Source organism: Canis aureus, chromosome 18 (assembly GCF_053574225.1).
Source record: "Canis aureus isolate CA01 chromosome 18, VMU_Caureus_v.1.0, whole genome shotgun sequence".
Lineage (NCBI taxonomy): Eukaryota > Metazoa > Chordata > Mammalia > Carnivora > Canidae > Canis > Canis aureus.
Window position 1 is genome coordinate 50,837,914 of NC_135628.1, and position 19,680 is coordinate 50,857,593.

Sequence of the window (19,680 nt, forward strand, 5' to 3'; positions counted from 1 at the left end):
TAATGATAATAAACTTATTTAATGACTGAATGCTTGAAATCTGGATGCCAGGGAAATACCTCTGGGTATTACAAACCATGAGAATAGCATGTGAAAAAAAATATTCAACTCAAGGCTGAATATAATCAGTAATTAGTTTTCACATGCAAACACAGCACTTTAAAATCACAAAACTAATTATCCACTTTATGATCCAATAATATTTTGTGTGTTTATTAAGCCCATAGGATTCTTTTTTATTAGAAATGAATAGCTATAAAACAGAACCTATTCAATGGCTCCCATTTTTCAGAATATATTTTATGTACAGATTCTGTTTTATTGCATGTATTAAATCCTGAACTGAAGTTAATATATTCAGAATAATTTTTTACATGAAAAATCCAAGTACTTTTTATCACCTCATTATCTAAAATTTCTAGAATTTATAATATAAAAACAATTCTTATTATGGGTAGATTAACTTGATATTGAATCAACTGTGCACTCAGGTTTGGGCTTCCTCTGGTCAAGATGAAAGTAGAATTGAGTAAAGACTGTATGTGTGCACATCACATACATGGTTAATGTGTGTATGTGGGGGGTTGTGTGAGAAAGAGAGAAAGAATGAAGAGATGATAGAGGAAGGGGAGAATAGGGAAAGGAGAAGAAAAGTGGGTAGAAGAGAGGTGAAAGAAGACCTGAGTGGTTTGTAACAAGTAACTTAATATTTTTAGCTTTGTGTATGTAGGCTAGGCTAGTTAATCTCTAAGGTCCTAAATAAATTAGAATACTTTCAGCTTAATTAACAGAAAACCCAACAAAAACAGTTAAATCAGTAAGTAATTTATTTTTCTTATGACTAGAAACATAGGGAAAGGATGATTTTATGGCTGGTTAATTTGATTACTCAGTGATATTACCAAAGACCACCTAGGTTTTTCCATCTGTTTTATTTGCATCTTGAGGTGTTTCTTGTTGTTTGCTTGTTTTTCTTTTAAGATAGATTTCCTCATAATTCAGTATAATGTCATATTTCTGGGCACCACTTCCTTACTCTGAAGAGTTAGAAAGGGGAGATTTTCCTAATGTTTCTGACTGAAAACCTAAGAGATTCTTCCCTAGAAGCTTTTCGGTAATCTTTGTCTTATTAACTAAAATTACATGACATGTGTACCCAAAATAGTAACAGGTAAGGAGAACAGGATTTCCAGGATGGCTTACATCATTCCATAGCCACCCACTTGTTACATGGATAGATGATTAAGTGGTAAGAAAACCACAGAACAAATAAAGGGAAACTCTCCAAGCCACCAAGAAGAGTAGCTTTTGAGTTAGCAGCCAAGTTTTTGATGTCAGTCCTTTCTAATTTTTAAGAATCTGTATTTCTAAATTTTTATTAAAATGGTTAACACTGTGGTGCCTACATAGCTCAGTCAGTTGAGTATTCAGCTCTTGATTTTGTCTCAGGTCATGATCTCAGGTCATGAGATTGAACCCCACATTGCTTTGGGCTCTGTGTTCAGCAGGGAGTCTGCTGGAGTTTCCCTCCCTCTCTCTGCCCCTCCCCCTGCTCACTCTCTCTCTAAAATAAATAAATCTTTTTAAAAATAAAATAGTTAACACTGACTTTCTTTAGGCAAATGGCATGTCTTTTTTTTCTTCTTTGTCTCTTTTATATTTACTTATTTCAATGAACCCATTATGAGAAAAGATTATATGAAGGTTTAGCGTGTGTGTATGTGTATGTGTGTGTTACAGAAGGAGGGAGAAGGAGAAAGTGAGAGAAGCATATTCCTTATTACATGCTTAGAGAGAAAGTTACTGAGTATTAGTAGTTTGCTAGTATCTTGTTCGTAATTCCCTACTGACTTTATGTAACAATAGATCCAATGCACCATGTAGACTTTGAACCTACAATTTCTGTGCATTCATCTGTAAGGGATAAACATCGGCAAAAATGACTGTCACCAAAACTTAAGCAAAACTCTAGTAGTATAGTATGTGTTCAAGTAGCAACAAAGAGAAAAAAGTTATAGTTTTGACAATTTCGATGGGAAGTGATGGAATATACTGACTGATAGGGCACATGTTTGAGATCGGGAATTCAATGTTCCTTAGGCTTGTTCAGTTTAATATGCTTTTATACAAGTTGGGATTTTAAATAGGCAATTGGATTTGTGAATCTAGATTTCAGGATAGTTATCATGTCTAGAATAATATATTTGTGCTTAATTGGTATTTACCTAGTCTTTCAGGCTGTGAGACTGAATGTGTTCACTCTGTTATAGTGAAGAAAAGAGAGCCCAGGGCCAAGCCCTAGACAGTTTGACATTTAGAGTAAAGATAGAAAAGTCAGAGTCAGGAAAAACAAACAAACAAACAAAAACCAAAAACCAAACACAAGACTGAATAAGGCAGTGAGTAGCAAAAAGTTCTGTAGACTGTGTTGTCATGGAAGACAGGATATGCTTAGTTGTATTTTTTTGGCAAAGGCATAATAGAATAAAAATAGAATAAATCATCTTTTCATAGGACAATAAGAGATAATTTGTTATATTTCCTTATACCTGTACAATTTATAGCTATGTGGCGATTAAAAAAAAACACACACAGATTTTTTAGCATTTCTCTCATTAAGTGGTATGCCCATGTCCCGTCCTTTGTATCTGGGAAGCTTAGGTACTTCATTTGTAACCAAAACAATTCAAGAGAAGTTATGTTTCATGGCTTCCAAAACTAGGATATAAAACTTAATGGACCTTTATTCTTCTGCTTGGGTTGCTTGTGCCTGGAGCCACCATATATGAAGTTCAACTGCTCTGAGGCTGCCATGCTGTGAGGAAGCTCAGGCCACATGGAATGGCCACTTAGAAGTGCTTTAGTAAATAGCCTCAACTGAAATTCCAGCTGAGGTCTAGAATCATGGGCAATCCATGTGAATAAACCAAAATGGCAATTATCTGGGAATTAGCTTGAGCAAACTATAGCACCTGCATGTAGTCTGAGCTTCCTCAGACCATGGTGGCCTCAGGATAGAATTTTTTACATGGAGTTTCAGGACTCCAAAGGACTATCACAGCAAACAAGGTAAAATATTTAGATAATTACAGTCCCAGCCACTAGCTGATTACAGCCACAGAGAGACCCCCAAGCAAGAACTTCCATCTGAACCTTTTTATAATTAATTCCTAACCCACAGAATCTGTAGCCTAGTAAAATGAATTTGTATGCCAGCAAATTTTGTGGTGGCTTGTTATTCAGCAATAGCAACTAGAATAAGGCACTTCGCTAAGGCACTCTCTATCCCCTTCCTGTCACATCTAGCATAACAATGTGGATGACTAAAGCTCTAGGAAGAAAAAGGCCAGAAATCTGAGTTGTAGGCACTTTCTTCTTTGGGCTATGTAACAAAATACTACTTGAAGTAGAGTGTAACAACTCTGCTGTATTTCTGACGTTAAAGAGGAAAAAGTAAATGGGCAGACATTTAGTATCTCAAGGAAGGTGATTATGGACATTTCTTTTGATATTATGGGATACACATTGAATTCAACATATACGCCACTTCTTGGATTTATATATTTTTCATTGAAATAAAGATAGTTTAGAACCCTGTGTGCCTGAATGTTCTTTTTTTGTATAATAGGGTAGATTCTCCTAACACTGACCTGGCAATGCTTTCTAAAAGCATCTTCCCTAATTCTATAGGTGTACATGTTTGAAAAGAAGAGTTGGATATTATTTTTCCACCAAGCATTCAGTAGCCCTCTCTATGCAAGCGTAGTACTCCCGATTTCTTTGGCAGACTTCTTTAGCAGTGTAACTTTCCTTGGCCAATGGTGTGAACAGATAGGACACCCCACTTTTGGGAGAAGCTTAAAGAGTCAATTTGTGATGCCGTTTTGTTCTTTTCCTTCTAATGCAGCCTAATATTGTCCCAGATAGGGGCTGCTTCTTAAGACTCCATTCTAGAGTGAAGAGGAACAGGGTGCTTGACTGAACTCTGGCTGAACAGGGTTGCAGCCAAACCATAGTTGGCATGTGACATGGGTAAAAGCATGTGTTGTTAGCCATTGTTCTTCTGTGTTTGTTTTATTATATGACATGATTTAGCTTACTTGGTTGGTACAGAATTCCTGTAGTTAAGAAATCAAAGGAACCTTAATGATGGTTTATTCTTGCATTTGGTATTAACAATATATGATAAACATGCAGGAAGCACAAAAATCTGACCCATAAAAATAACATTATTTTTATATTAAACAAATTTATCATCCCCAAAAGATCTCTGAACCAATATTTAATTGGTGTTTGGGAGATGATATAATAGAAGTCTTTATATCTCTTTCTTATTTTCACTCACTCTTACTGAGACTTGATGCTTTGGAAGAACGATGATGGAATATCCTGGTTATGAGACTTTCAAATATATTGTGCTGGAGTCATTCTATCAGAAATATGTCAGATCACTAGAGAATTGAGGGATGATTTATTTTTGAGTAGTGCCTTTGATTTGGTAAACTTTGACAGAGAGACAGCTCTTCCCTGAGATAGTAGTGGATAGAACCTGGAAGGGATGGATGGCCAGGAGTCATGCAGAACATAGAGTGGCTTATATCAATGGTCATGTTCTGCTTCTTTTCATTCCTGATTAAGAACAGCCAATCAGAACACTATAAAGATTACCTGAAAGATAAAAATCAGTAGAACAAACATTCTCTAGATGGTCTGCTTGGATGGAATACCACTGGATCACTTATATTTTCTCCTTCAGTTTTTATTTTTCTTTTATATTTAGGATTGATGAAATTGGGAGCTAACCGTTATTGACTTTCTGTATGTAAGCATGGGATAGAAGTTAAGATTATGGGCTAAGATTATGGAAATGTGCTATTTATACTTAGATCTAAACGCCACAACTGTATAGTTCTGCAACACTTGTATATTTGTTTGCCACTATATAGAGCAGTGTCTTCATCTGTGAAATAGGGATAACACTGTCTTTCGGGGATTATGATAAAGGTTAGTAGCAAATGAGTCAACATATGGAAAGTGCATAGAATAATAGTTCCTGGTATGCTGTAGCTTATATATGTGTTACATATTTATTTTTCATTAAAATCTCTTAAAATCCCTGTGAGTTAGGTGGTGGTATGCAGTTTTACAACTGAGAAAACTGAAGCACAGAATGTTTAAACAATTTTCTTAGGGTCATTCATTAGCAAATTGTTAATTCCAGAGTACCAATGTGTCTGTCCTACAACATATATGAATGTGTTCAATGAGATGGGCCATGAATGGCTTACTTAAATAAAAGGGAGAATAGAACATTGACTAGAGGTGTGATAAATGTGCTAAAATGAATTGTGGGACAACAAATGTTCAAGATGCTGATTCAAATAAAAAATAAAGAAAATGAGGAAAAAAATCAGTGAGCCAAGGCAAAAAACAAAGTTTTTCCATTAGTCCCCCAAGTGTTTGTTAATTTGTTTCTTTGTTGTGTTTGTTTTAATAAAAAATGAGAGGTGCATAAGGAGTTATCCCAAAGTTCATTATGTGGTGCTTCCAATCTCCCAGGCTACCTAGAACCTTTCACTAACTTTATTGGAGCTACTACCCTTTAGAAGCCACCAATTTTCAAGTGAGGTCTAGCATGTCTGGCCTCCTTTTGCACTAGTCCATGACACTCATGAGAACTCTGTTTGATTTTTAATTTCTTGCATATTCATTGTAAGATTGAGTAAGTGCAACAGCTTAACTCCTGAACTTGTACAAGTGACCAGGTATCTCCAGGGATGATCCAGACTGAACCTGTGAAACTTGCCCAACTTGCACATCAAGGCAATACGGAAAAACATCAAAGGAGCTTTAATGCTTTGAAATACAAGATGATTATTATCGTTACAGGGAATACTGTGTTATAATCAGTTGGGGGTATACAGCCGAAATGAAGGGACAATTTAGATAAACATCCCATGTTTTGTATTGACTTGTCTTATACTTCCCGGGAACCATGTTGTGGGGGGTTTAATTATAAAAACTCACAGCTAGTACTTCTTCCATGCCAGTTGGCAGTTTACAGAGATGCAAAAATAATTTGAGACCTTCTTTCTTTTTCTTGTTCACATTCATTCTTTCATATGTTGGATTTGTGTTAAACCTCCAATGTTGCAATCAGATTCTTTCTAGCACAGTCTTCTGTACAATTAAGTATTCAGTAGGTGAGATTTCATTAGGAGGAGTAACTTCAAGGAAGGATTGTATTTGATGCATCTCAGTGCCCTCTCTGGAACTGCACCCAGCATTTATTCTGACAGCTCTCTTACAATTTTCACACTTGGGTTCTTGACAATGTTAAGAATTTTACTTATGTTCATACTAAGGAATGGCTTCCATCTCAGCATTTTGTAATTATTTTACTTTACCTCCTGTGTCCTGGGGTCATTTGTGTTGTGTTCTCTCAGTCTACTCAGAAATATTGCATTTATTGACCATACGGTTAGCTCCCAATTTCATATGTACTCTGGAATACACATGGATACTTATTGACCCTCAGAATCTAAGGAGTTGAGTGATAACTAAAATCCAAGCTGCCAGTAGGAAAGGCCAAATAAGAGGCTGGGCAAGTTAGAACAGTCTGAGAGAGAGGTTGGTTTTTTCTCCTGGTCTATGGAATGACGGGGATCATTCAGCAAAACTGCATTATGCTGCAGTTTCTTCCTCCTCAACAAAGGCTAATAAATGTGCCTTCTCTCTCTAGGGAGGAAAAAAAAAAGTAGTAGTGTTTAATTAGATAAAGCTTATGAAACTCTAGTGACTTGGAGAAATTCCTGATGCATGTGAATGAATGGCATATCGGAATGTTTTTTTCTCTACAACTTTGAAGAGTAATTAGAACCTTTGAGACATGTTTTGCCATAAATGTAATTTTTTAAAACATGAGTCTAATGACAGTTATTGCAGAATACTGAATAAAATAGTGTTTTGCATGCCTGATACAAAGGAAATATCTTTCCACTGACATTATCTGTTGTTTATGTAATATATGGTAGGGAATTCCTGAGACAGTAAAATGCATACTATATAAAATGTAAAACTTTTGAGTTACTAAAAGGGAACCCATTAAAATAAAGACAAATAACAAAGTTGGAGGAGGTATAATCTAAGATGATAAAGTATTAATACTTTTATTTAAAAAATATCTTTATATGGGGATCCCTGGGTGGCTCAGCAGTTTAGCGCCTGCCTTTGAAGCTTTGTAATCCTGGAGTCCCAGGATGGAGTCCCACATCTGGCTCCCTGCACAGAGCCTGCTTCTCCCTCTGCCTGTGTCTCTGCCTCTCTCTCTCTTTCTCTTTCTCTTTCTGTGTCTATCATGAATAAATAAATAAAATCTTTAAAAAATATATCTTTATGCATCAGTAAGAAAGCCCCCAAAGTACTGTAGATAAAATAGCTTAGACAAAATTTGAAAAAGAAGTAGATGCTAGACATGATATGAAAAATATACTCACAGATACTAGTAATCAAAAAATGCAACGAAAAACAATAATCTGATGTAGTTTTTTCCTATCTTTTCACTTGATAAGTTTAAAGTAACTAATTACAAATATCATTATGCCTGTATGCAATACACCGCAAAATTTTGTCATTAGGTACCAAAACCCTAAAAAAAAATAATAATAATAAGTTCTTGATCCAGAATTCTATATTTGAAGTTTATTCTAAGAGAATATAAGTTGACTAAAAAATATGAAAGAGCATGTAAATTACAATATTTTTTATTATATTAATGTCCTTTAATGCAGATTTAAACAAATTATGCTGAGCCACAAAAAAAAAGTAGCAGGCAGCCACCAAATACAGAAAGGTCAATATATAGGTAAAGAGAGATATAGGATATTCATGGTAAACTGAGTTATACACATACACATGCACACACATGTATATAAACATAAATATACTAATTTGTAAACAAATATACTTCATGTTAAATCAAAAGAGAAATAAAAGCTTTGGCAGTCAACAAATAAAAGTTAAGTGAACATTAATATCAAAATCCAAAATCATGAGCAATACAAGATATCTATCATGGTTATGATTTTAAGAGTTGGACCAAAATTCAGAAAATCTCTCTTTCTTACCTTGAATCAAAGCTATCATCAAATTATATAACTTCTAAAATGACCAAAACCTGTGAGAAGATCACATATAAGGTAATCAGTAACTGATCTTACCAAATGGATGAAGGAAGATATTAATGAATATTTGCTCATTTTGTATGTGAGGGCAGTGCTGATTGATGCCAAATTGCAAAATAGTTATCACTGGCTTTCCAGTTATAAACTTTTATTCTCACTTGAGTCATATTTTATACCTTTGCAAAACTGCTCTCAAGGAAAGCTCTGAAACCCATTAGTAGGAAAATATAAATTGCAACCTGGCCCAAGAATATTTGTACTTCATCTTTAGAATTATCTTCAGCAACATTGTCGGATTTAGGGAGCCTGGAGAGAGGTATTAGGAAATATTCCTTTCTGCCAAAACACACTGGGTTAGTGGTTTCCTCCTCTATCTCTGTCCCCTGCAGGGGCCCTGGCATGCACTGATACCTAGGGAAGTGGCCAGACTGCTGACAGGCCTTGAGCAAAGAGTTAGTTTCAAATTATCCTATCAGTCTGGGGACAATAAGAAAGAAGTCAGCTTGCCTTGCAAGTCCAGAATGACTGAGAAAACTTAGCAGAGAAGATTCTTTTGTAAAACTGAGTTCACCTATCTTTCTGACTTTCAAATGTGCTGGGGTTTCCAGGGACTTTAGATGTGGCTAAAATGCCCTGTGGTCTGTTTGCTTGGTTTAAGTTTTGAGTGAGACAATAATACCAGCCAAGAGCTCTGAAGATCTTATGTTTCTCTAGTCTTTGAAATTATTCGCATATGTTAATTCATAAATCCTCACAATAACCTTATGAATCATTACTTTCATCTTCATTTTACAGATTTCAAAAAAGGAAGAGAGGAGAATGTTCTTATGGCTTTGTGGCTTTTTATGGAAAGACCAGAATTTCAGTCCAAGCAGTTTAACGCCAAGAGTCTGCATTCTCAAACAAATTATATATATATATATATAATTATAATATATTATATTATTATATTAATATTATAATATTATATATAAATATTATATTATATTAGACTCACAGCGGCTAAGATCTGCTAGCCTTACTTGCTTTTCATATGTAGTGTGTAGTTCTTTTGAATTAATCTATGAGAAAGTTTAATAATGAATAAAATAAAATATTCAGAAAGAAGAGAAAGAAATAAAAACTGCCTTTCTTGTACCCCATCCCATTCCTCTGATGTAAACATTAATCAATGTCTGCTGTTATGCTTATGTATCTTCTTCAAGTTCAGACACGCATCAACTCATTTAAAATATTTTAGATTATTTCATGGTACATAGCTATTTTTTGTCTTTTAAAAATGGAATTACATTGTACATATTACTCTGCCATTTCTGTTTTTTTTTCTAAGATACACTCATATATGTATATGCCTATATATGTGCATGTATGTATATATGTATATGCACATACACACGCACAGGGGACATCTCACTGTCAGGGAGTTTGTCTTACTATTTCTATATTTATTATATCATAAGCTAATGATTTTCTCCTTCTAGATCACCTGTCTTCTTTGATTATGTTTTCTCTAATCTTTTTTATTCTTAATTTCCAACTCATTATGTGTTGATTATGTCTTCATTAGCAAACGTTTCCTAAGCCCCTTTCCATGTGCTGGGTACTGTTTTAGGTGCTTAACGTATGAGAGGTACTTAGATGGGTACCTGCCATCTTGGAATTTAGTGATCTTGTTATTCTCAGAGAATATTTCCACTTGCTCTTTCAGAACATTAATTTAGGTTTCAGCAGTTGCATTCTATTTTTTTTTTTTTTTTTAGTTTTTTAATTTAATCTTTTCATGTAAAAAGCCATTTTTCTTTTTTTTCAATACTGGAAAGTTTTTTGCACTGTAATTTTATGTTACTGGGAGTTTTTATTATAATATGCTTAAAAAGTTACCATTTTATCCATTCTGTACAAGCCACTGATTTTATGATATCAGCTGGATCTCCCTCCTTCGGGCTACTGATCCTCCTTTAGTGAACTGATAGGTGTTACTTTTTAAATTACACTCTATTTTTTGTTCTTTCATTAGCTGTATGATAAGATTATTTGAGAAATGGCAGACTAGTACTACTGGATGCTGTGGTAATATCTGCCTGAGTTAAAACTAGCTGAGGTAAAGTATTACCCCACAGTTGAGATGAACAGAGAAGCTCACTAACCTTAGGGCTTAAGGGTTGTATACATGACCTTCTGCTGCTCTGATACCATTTTCCCAGCTTTTGTCTGATGCCCAGAGGTGGATCTCTTCACTTGCCCTCTCCTTTAGACGTCACTTTGAATTCATGGCTTTGAGGGTTGTTGACTCTAGGTTTTGAGAGGGTGTTACAATTGTTCTTTTAACATAGAGAGACAGGGTGACACAATAATATTTCAGGGAAGTAAGTTCATTCTCATAATTCTATTTGTTGGATATTTCTTTATGTCCACCCCCATCCTGCTCTTTTTTTTCCCCTGTACGAGAGAAATATTAAAGCAAAATGATCAGAGCTAGTGAAATAATCGGATATCACAGTGATTTAAAATATATGATCCGATAAGTATTACTAATTTTCATCTAACATGTCCACTAATTACGGTTTAGTATGTTGCCCCTTTTGTATATATATTTAAGTCTTTATTTTTAAACTGTATACAAATACATCAGAGAACAAAGTCAGGCTTACTAGCTGATGCCCAGGGGCCACATCTTTAATAACATCATTTGTGAAAGTGTATCTCTGCATATTTGTGAGAGCAGCCTTGCATGTGTACTGCTTAGGGGAGAGATGCCATCTGATACTTCAGTGTATTCTTTTCACATTAACACAGATCACAGCTGGCAGAAATGTATTGGCTTTTTAGAATTTTTTTGAGGTCCTTACACCAGTTAGATAATAAAATGGGCAGATATTAAAGTATCAGCTTGGGTTATAGGAAACGAAAGCAAAATGTCACTTCATGATGAATGAGAAAATTCAGCTGAATCTTTCTTCCTTTAGGGTTTTTTTCTAGTAAGAACAGAGCACAAATAAATGGTGTTTGTTCCTTAAAGGAATATTTTCATATATGGTGGGCAGGATCATTCTTCCTGCTTGTATTGCTTGTATTTTCAATGACCATTGCATTTTACATCGCCTCAATATTAAAACAAAATACATTAAAATTTGCTCTAAACTTAGAGACCAAGATTCCGTTTTCTATTTGTATTTATGTATGTATGTATTTATTCATTTATTTATCTTGATGAGCTGAAACCTGTATGCCCTTTATTTAAAGTGGAAGTAAGCACACAACAAGAGTTTTATAGTTGTATAATTCATAACACCAATTTTGAACAAAATTGATAATTTTTATATGCATATGGAATGTATTTTGCATCCTAGTGTGAGGCTTCTGTCTTCAAATACAAGTATATATGTCAATTTATGGTTTTAAAGGCTAGAAAGAAACAATAGAACTTTTAAAAATTAACTATCTAAACTAAGCAAGGTAATGTAAATAATGATATCTCAAAGACAGTTAATACTTTGTTTCAAATTGGAATGCCTATGCACATCAAGAGAGGGACTGTAGAGAAATGTACCAAATATTTCATTCATTCACCTTGTATGTACCTGAAGGAACTGGTTTTACATGTAGACATTTACCTTTAATATTTGCAATCGGTGGTAATTACAGACTTGCTGTGTAGTTTTGTAACATCCATTCCTTATATGTTATATTGTAAACAATCAATTATAACTACTGGGTTTTTAAATTTCCTATGAAATATTTATATAAAATGAATATATTACTACAGATGGTGATTAATTTTCTACTTTTATTTATATGTTTTGTATTATTTTGCATATTTATATTTTTTATTTGATTGAAGATGCAAATGGTTGTGAAAACCTGCCACTTTGCCTTCAGAGTCTGATCAGTTAAACATTTACACATGCACAATGCAAAGGCACACACACACACACACAATCATACAAAATAAACTAAAAATACAAAAAATAATATTGAAATCTAAATCTCACCCTGCTTCCTATTGTTTATCCACACATCTTTGAGCTTTTTGGTTCATCTGCCAAATGGAAAATTATTTACTTCCTATACATGCTGCAAGAAACACAAACTATTTCACACACCATAAAATACATTTGCAACAAATGTTTTTCACGGTCTCCTGAGAGCTACCTGTCTTTAAACATAGTAATTGAATTATACTCAACTGAACTAATTTTACTGGGGCAGATGAGTATGATCATACTGGCCTAAAGCTATAAATGAACCACAAATCTTTCCTAACATTTTAACTTTTGATTTAAAAACTGTGCTCCATCAGTTATATTAGTTTTCCTTCATTTTAGAAACCACACAATCATTTGAGTTTATGACTGTAACTGTTCCCAGCTGTGTTGTAGGAATGCATTAAATGAGAATGTGAAATATAAAAACAAATCTCATCTCATTCAGTGCTATCAAATAAACCAATACTAAAATGAAACCATATTACTGTTGAGGGTATGGAAAACAAAGACATATATATATATATATATATATATATATATATATATATATATATATTTACTGGAGTTCAATTTGCCAACACATAATATATCACCCAGTGCTCATTCCGTCAGGTGCCCCCCTTAGTGCTCGTCACCCAGTCACCCCATCCCCCCGCCCACCTCCCCTTCCACTACCTTTTGTTCATTTCCCAGAGTTAGGAGTCTCTCATGTTTTGTCATCCTCTCTATTTTTTCCCACTAATTTTCCCTCCTTTCCCTTATAATTCCTTTTACTATTTCTTATATTCCACATATGAGTGAAACCATATGAGGATTGTCCTTCTCTGATTGACTTACTTCACTCAGCATAATACCTTCCAATTCCATCCACGTTGAAGCAAATGGTAGGTATTTGTTATTTCTAATGGCTCAGTAATATTCCATTGTATATACAGACCACATCTTCTTTATACATTCATCTGTCAAAGGACATCGAGGCTCCTTCCACAGTTTGTCTATTGTGGACATTGCTGCTATGAACATCGGGGTGCAGGTGTCTCGGCTTTTCACTGCATCTGTATCTTTGGGGTAAATCCGCAGCAGTGCAATTTCTGGGCCATACGGTAGCTCTATTTTTAACTCTGAGGAACCTCCACACAGGTTTACAGAGTGACTATACCAGCTCACATTCCCACCAACAGTGCAAGAGGGTTCCCCTTTCTCCACATCCTCTCCAACATTTGTTGTTTCTTGTCTTGTTAATGTTCCCCATTCTCACTGGTGTGAGGTGGTATCTCATTGTGGTTTTGATTTGTATTTCCCTGATGGCAAGTGATGTGGAGCATTTTCTCATGTACTTGTTGGCCATGTTTATGTCTTCTTTGGTGAAATTATTATTCATGTCTTTTGCCCATTTCATGACTGGATTGTTTCTTTGTTGTTGAGTTTAATAAGTTCTTTATAGATCTTGGATACTAGCCCTTGGAAAACAAAGACTTTCAATGTGAAGAGAGTCATTGTAAATCTGGACTACCATAATTTCAATTATTTCAATTAAAATGCGAGATTATTGTAGACAGTGCATAACCTATTCTTGTTAAAGACACCTAAACTTTACCTACTATGCAATAGGTATGCACAGTGACAGATTTTATAGACATATATAGTATAATATGATATTATCATCTCAGAACAGCATATTGTGATATGGTATAATATTGTATACATGACTAAGTCCTATGGAGGAAAGAATTAAGTAATATTTTTTGAGATAAAATACGGAAAAGGCTAATCAATTGCCACTCAGCTGTTTGTAATAAACAATTCTCTACAGAAGCTGAAGTGCAAGACATAGGTCTTAAATGTTTTAGTGTTTGAGGGATCAACTAAGAATTGCATAACTCTCATAATGATTAAAATGAATAGAAAAAAACATTTTGGGGTCTAGATAAATAGAGAAAACATTGACTTGACATAAAGGCTTACACTTAAAATTATGTATAGTAGAAAACCTATATATCATGTAGTACTTCAATGTTCAGTTTAATTTGACATGCCTAAATTGTGAATCCCATATTTTCATCCATTATATTACATGGATAACAAAAGATACAGTTATGTTAGAAATCAATTTGACAAAAGTAATAAAACAATGCTTTGCCAATATGTATTTTTCATATACATATAACTTAAAACTTATAACTTTAAGTGTGTAACTTAAAATTTTTCTCATTTACCTAATTACAGATATTAATGTAATGTTCAATGCAAAAATATAACTGAGTGTGCTCTTTTGCATAGTGTGTGTGTTTAGAGGAATGGAAGAAGAGAGAATTAGCTCTTATTGATTTCCTACTATGTGCCATACACCAAAGTTATAAACTAAATGTGTTCGTAAAAAGGTACCTCAAATTATTATAACAAACATAAAATTGATACTTATTCTTTTAAATAAAATTGCTGAAAAAAATGAAGTTTATTTATCCATTGAGTCAGTCAGTCAACATTTATTGAGCTTCTACTAAATGCCAAGTAATAGTCTTGTTACTGATAGCACAATTGTGAAAATGGCAGGTAAGGTCTCTGTTTTTACAGTGTGTATTTAAATAAGTGAAGGCTGACAAAAACTACTAATTAAACGAAATGAACTGATAAATGCTTCCATTATAGTAAAAAATAAACTCTTCATTGAGGTGAATAGAAATGAACTGATAATGCTTCCATTATGTAAAAAATAAACTCTTCATTGAGGTGAATATAAAAATTTTCTGTTTCAAAATCCAGTTTCATATATTTGACTTTCTGCATTAAATCTGGATATGTCCATAAGTACTAAAATTATATGGTACTATGATCAGTTGTTACTCATTCAATGACTTCTGATAATGTACCCTTAGTGTTAATGTATATAATGAACTGTGCCCTCTCAAGCTAGTCAAAATTTTTACTCTGTCTTCCTTATATATTCTTAGAAGTATGCAGTGTTCGGTGTGATAATTATCAAGGTAATAATAAGTATGTCTCTGATGTAAATACCTTACTGTGTCTAGACCATTTCTTTGTTTTTCTAGGTAACATCAGCTCTACTTTATTCTTTAAGTTTTTATTTAAATTCTAGTTAATTAATATATAGTATAGTATTAGTTTCAGATGTACAATATAGTTTAAACTTGCATGATGGCAATGTCACATTTAAATACTGCATTTACCCCTCAGCTTGTTAAGTTAATTTTTGCATTTATGTACTGTACATATGAATGCTCATCTAAGCCAGAACTGTGACATTCATTTTTCTCTTATTGGCAAACCTGTCCTTTTTGTTGAGCTTTCCTTTAGATGTTTTGGCTCAAATCTGACTGGCACTGTTCTAGAGCATGCTAAACTTTGACTTGGGAACCCAGATCCTAGAACCAGTGAAAGCATTTTTACTAATGGCATTTTCCTTTATTCTAACAAATCTATAATAAAAGCCTATGTTATACAAATTGGAAACTAATATGTGTTCTGGTAATATTAACAGATCTAGCTAAATAAGGTACCTAATTAAACATCTATTTATTCTTCTTCTTTAATATTAATGATATGTAAAATACTACTTGGTTCTTAGTGTTCCAACCAAGGGACCCTTGTTTGGCTGGCTTAGAAGTGAAGTCAACTCCTATGTCATTCTTTATTTAAGCTGAATTTTCAGCACAGCTGCCCCAAGGCATTTGACTTGATATACCTCACTATCAATTCAAAGATCACATGTTAAAAACCAATTTCATAATGTCACCCAATTCTTTTTCCCTCTTAACCTCTTTGGGTATAGATTATCACCAATCTCCCTTTTTCTCCAGCTTAGAAATATGGAATCACAGAAGCCATCTTCAGCAGTACATCCATTACACAGAAGTACATACTGTGGCCCTGAGTGATTTACTTAAATCCAATCAGGCATGAAAAGCAAATCCTCATGACCCAACCCTTTAGTTCAGGATTCTTTCTGCTTGACTCACTTACCTCTTTCATCCACCACATGTATTTCTTAAATCCTAAAGGTTCTTCCTTACAGTTTTTTGGTTTTGTTTTGTTTTTGTTCATCCTGCTTAATACCATTTATCTGATAGAGGCCTGAGTGTCACATGTTAAATGTGTCAGTCATTTTGTGTCACACTTCTTATATAGTTCTTTTTAAATATACACCTTGATAAAAAACTTAGCATTTTTGGCTCCCCTATATCTAAAATACACTTCCTAGTTTGGAGTAATTTTCTATCACACAGGTGATTGTGCGTGGTAAAATCCACATCCCCATCCAGAAGTTAAACTTACTAACCTAAACTTTACTAATGTCTCTGAAAATTAAGACAGAGATAAGTGACCTAACAGCCCTTTTTTTTTTCCCTTCTGAGCAAGGAGCCTGATGTGAGGCAGGGCTTGATCCCAAGACCCTGGGATATGACCTGGGTGGAAGGCAGATATTTAAACTGACTGAACCACCCAGGCGCCCCCAGCCAAACACTTTGAAGTGAAGGCTAGTTGTCCCACTTTTTCCCTAGCAATACAGTAAGTTAATTGTCCAGAAAGCATCCCACTGACTCGAGAATAGGTGCTTTTTGCCAAACTGCATCCCCACTTTTTAGTTGTAGCTGAAAATTTTATACTTATCCACCCACAATATTTATCATGGTGAAGCTTTTTTTTTTTATTTTTATTTTTTATTTTTTTTTATTATTTTTTTATTTTTTTATTTTTTTTAAATTTATTTTTTATTGGTGTTCAATTTACTAACATACAGAATAACCCCCAGTGCCCGTCACCCATTCACTCCCACCCCCCGCCCTCCTCCCCTTCTACCACCCCTAGTTCGTTTCCCAGAGTTAGCAGTCTTTACGTTCTGTCTCCCCTTCTGATATTTCCCACACATTTCTTCTCTCTTCCCTTATATTCCCTTTCACTATTATTTATATTCCCCAAATGAATGAGAACATATAATGTTTGTCCTTCTCCGACTGACTTACTTCACTCAGCATAATACCCTCCAGTTCCATCCACGTTAAAGCAAATGGTGGGTATTTGTCATTTCTAATAGCTGAGTAATATTCCATTGTATACATAAACCACATCTTCTTTATCCATTCATCTTTCGTTGGACACCGAGGCTCCTTCCACAGTTTGGCTATCGTGGCCATTGCTGCTATAAACATCGGGGTGCAGGTGTCCCGGCGTTTCATTGCATTTGTATTAGCTTGCATACAGAATATTTGGCCAGTGGTGTATATTGTGGAACAGAGAAAGTATGATAAACACAGATGAGGTAAAAAGCCAAACTTTATTGGCAGCTGAGCTAAAAAAGCAGTAATAGTTATTAATGTTTATAATAAATCCTTGATTCTGAGCACGGCCTAAGAGACTTTCAACACTGTCTCTGTAACTCCTGGGCCTCATCTCATATCTCCCTCTACTTTCAGACCAATGTCCTTTCTTACAGTCCTGCAGCGTCACACAACAGAACTCTTAAGAACTCTTAATTTTTCTTAGAACATGTCAAGCTTAAAAAAAAAAAAAAAAGAACATGTCAAGCTTGTCCCAGTTTTATATATTTGTTATTGCATCAATATATGTACATACTTTCCATTGGCAACTTACCAGTTATACTAGATGGGTATGATATAATTTGAATCTGTGCATAGTGAAATGGCATTCTTTTGCCCACACTCATGAATAGTATTTTGGCAGGCTAAAGAAAAATATGATGCAATTATAATTCATTATTTTTTTAAAGTTTTTTTAAAATTTTTATTTACTTATGATAGTCACACAGAGAGAGAGAGAGAGAGGCAGAGACGTAGGCAGAGGGAGAAGCTGGCTCCATGCACTGGGAGCCCAACGTGGAATTCGATACCGGGTCTCCAGGATCGTGCCCTGGGCCAAAGGCAGGCACTAAACCGCTGTGCCACCCAGGGATCCCTATAATTCATTATTTTTATTTATAAATAAACTCTTCTCTCTGAATATTTGTATAATATTCTCTTCATTCAAAAGGTTAAAATATTTAAGGAGGAAATAGGTTTGGGATACACCTTTATTTTGAAAAATAATTGCTTAGCATACAGAGAAATCTTTTGGGGGAAAGTGTACAATTGTAGCTTCTTTTGATTTAGAGAAATAATTTCCAAATATTATATATATGTATATATGTCAAATCCATTATTCCCTTTTTGTAGATGCTGTAATTTGAATATTGATATCCTGGATCTATTTCAAGTATATCTTACTTTAATAATTTTTACTTTTTTTTCTTTTCAAGTTTTACTTATGGTTTTCTACAGTATTTATCTTATGACTTGTGATAAAACATAGTTTTAAATTTATTTTTAATGTATAACTTTCTAGTTTTATATTACCCTTTTCAAAAACTGCTCAGTGTTTAAATTTTCACTTAAAATTGAATTTTTAAAAGTCTTCTTTCATTTATTAAGTGTTTAAGTTGGAACTGTTAGGGTTTATTTTGATCTATCACTACTTTAAATTGATTCTATTGGAAAGGCTCAGTGTAAATTCATTTTTTATTTGCCCCCCAAATATACATGACCAGATCAATGATGATTGTTAGCATCGTGTATTTTCTCAGGTACCAAATCCAGGGTGACTGACTGGCAGACGAAGTAGCAAAAAGAACAGTCTCTTTCACAGTAAGTTGGTATCTGAAAGGTGATGGAAGCTTTTATTTTAATAGTGGAAGAGGGAATACTGAGTTGTCTGAGTTGTTGCATTTTGAGAGCAGATAGACCATTCCCTTCCATTTGAAAACAGTTGACATTAGGAGGCTAGTTTGAGGATAGTCTGCATTAGAAGACAAATGGGGTGGGGAAACATCCAAGAAGAAAATCTTCCTAGACAGGGATCCCTGGGTGGCGCAGCGGTTTGGCGCCTGCCTTTGGCCCAGGGCGCGATCCTGGAGACCTGGGATGGAATCTCACATCGGGCTCCCGGTGCATGGAGCCTCCCTTCTCCCTCTGCCTGTGTCTCTGCCTCTGTGTGTGTGTGTGTGTGACTATCATAAATAAATAAAAAATTAAAAAAATTCTCAAAAAAAATAAAAAAATAAAATCTTCCTAGACAAACTGAAGAAATTTCCTAAACTCAGTGTAATTTACTGGACTATTCAGAGAGTACTAGGAATATCTCATTTCATGCATAAAGTAGCCCTTTCCGCTGGATTCTTGAGTTTACTACTACCATGTCAAGCCCCATCATACAGTGATACATGGCAGCTGTCTTCCTTTGCAATCTTAATTTGCATTTCTCAGGAGATAGGCTTTCTTTACTGTGTCAAATATAGCCTTTAAATATGGTCTTTAGTTGAATAGTTGAATTGTCATTGGAAGGAATTGGGGAATACTGATAATCTTCAGCATGTTATTAAGCTTCCATTTCTCAGAAAGAGAGCTCTAAGAAAAATTTTACATAGCACATCCTTGGTTTCAGAACCAAACCTAACCAAGAATTGGTATATTTTGCTCCTTTACAAAAATCAGAGATAAATA

The 19,680-nt window shown here is 34.4% G+C and overlaps 1 protein-coding gene across 4 annotated transcripts in view; it reads left to right on the top strand.

The window, feature by feature from the left end:
• Positions 1-19,680, top strand: part of LOC144288366 (uncharacterized) — a 164,123-nt gene that overhangs the window by 118,022 nt on the left and 26,421 nt on the right. For 2 of the 4 annotated variants that reach the window (XR_013356308.1, XM_077855890.1), the window contains exon 2: positions 18,765-18,825. The exons of the other annotated variants lie outside the window; for them this stretch is intronic. The gene's annotated coding sequence lies outside the window, so the exon portion shown is untranslated. The remainder of the gene's footprint in view (positions 1-18,764; positions 18,826-19,680) is intronic. 4 annotated transcript variants of the gene reach the window in all.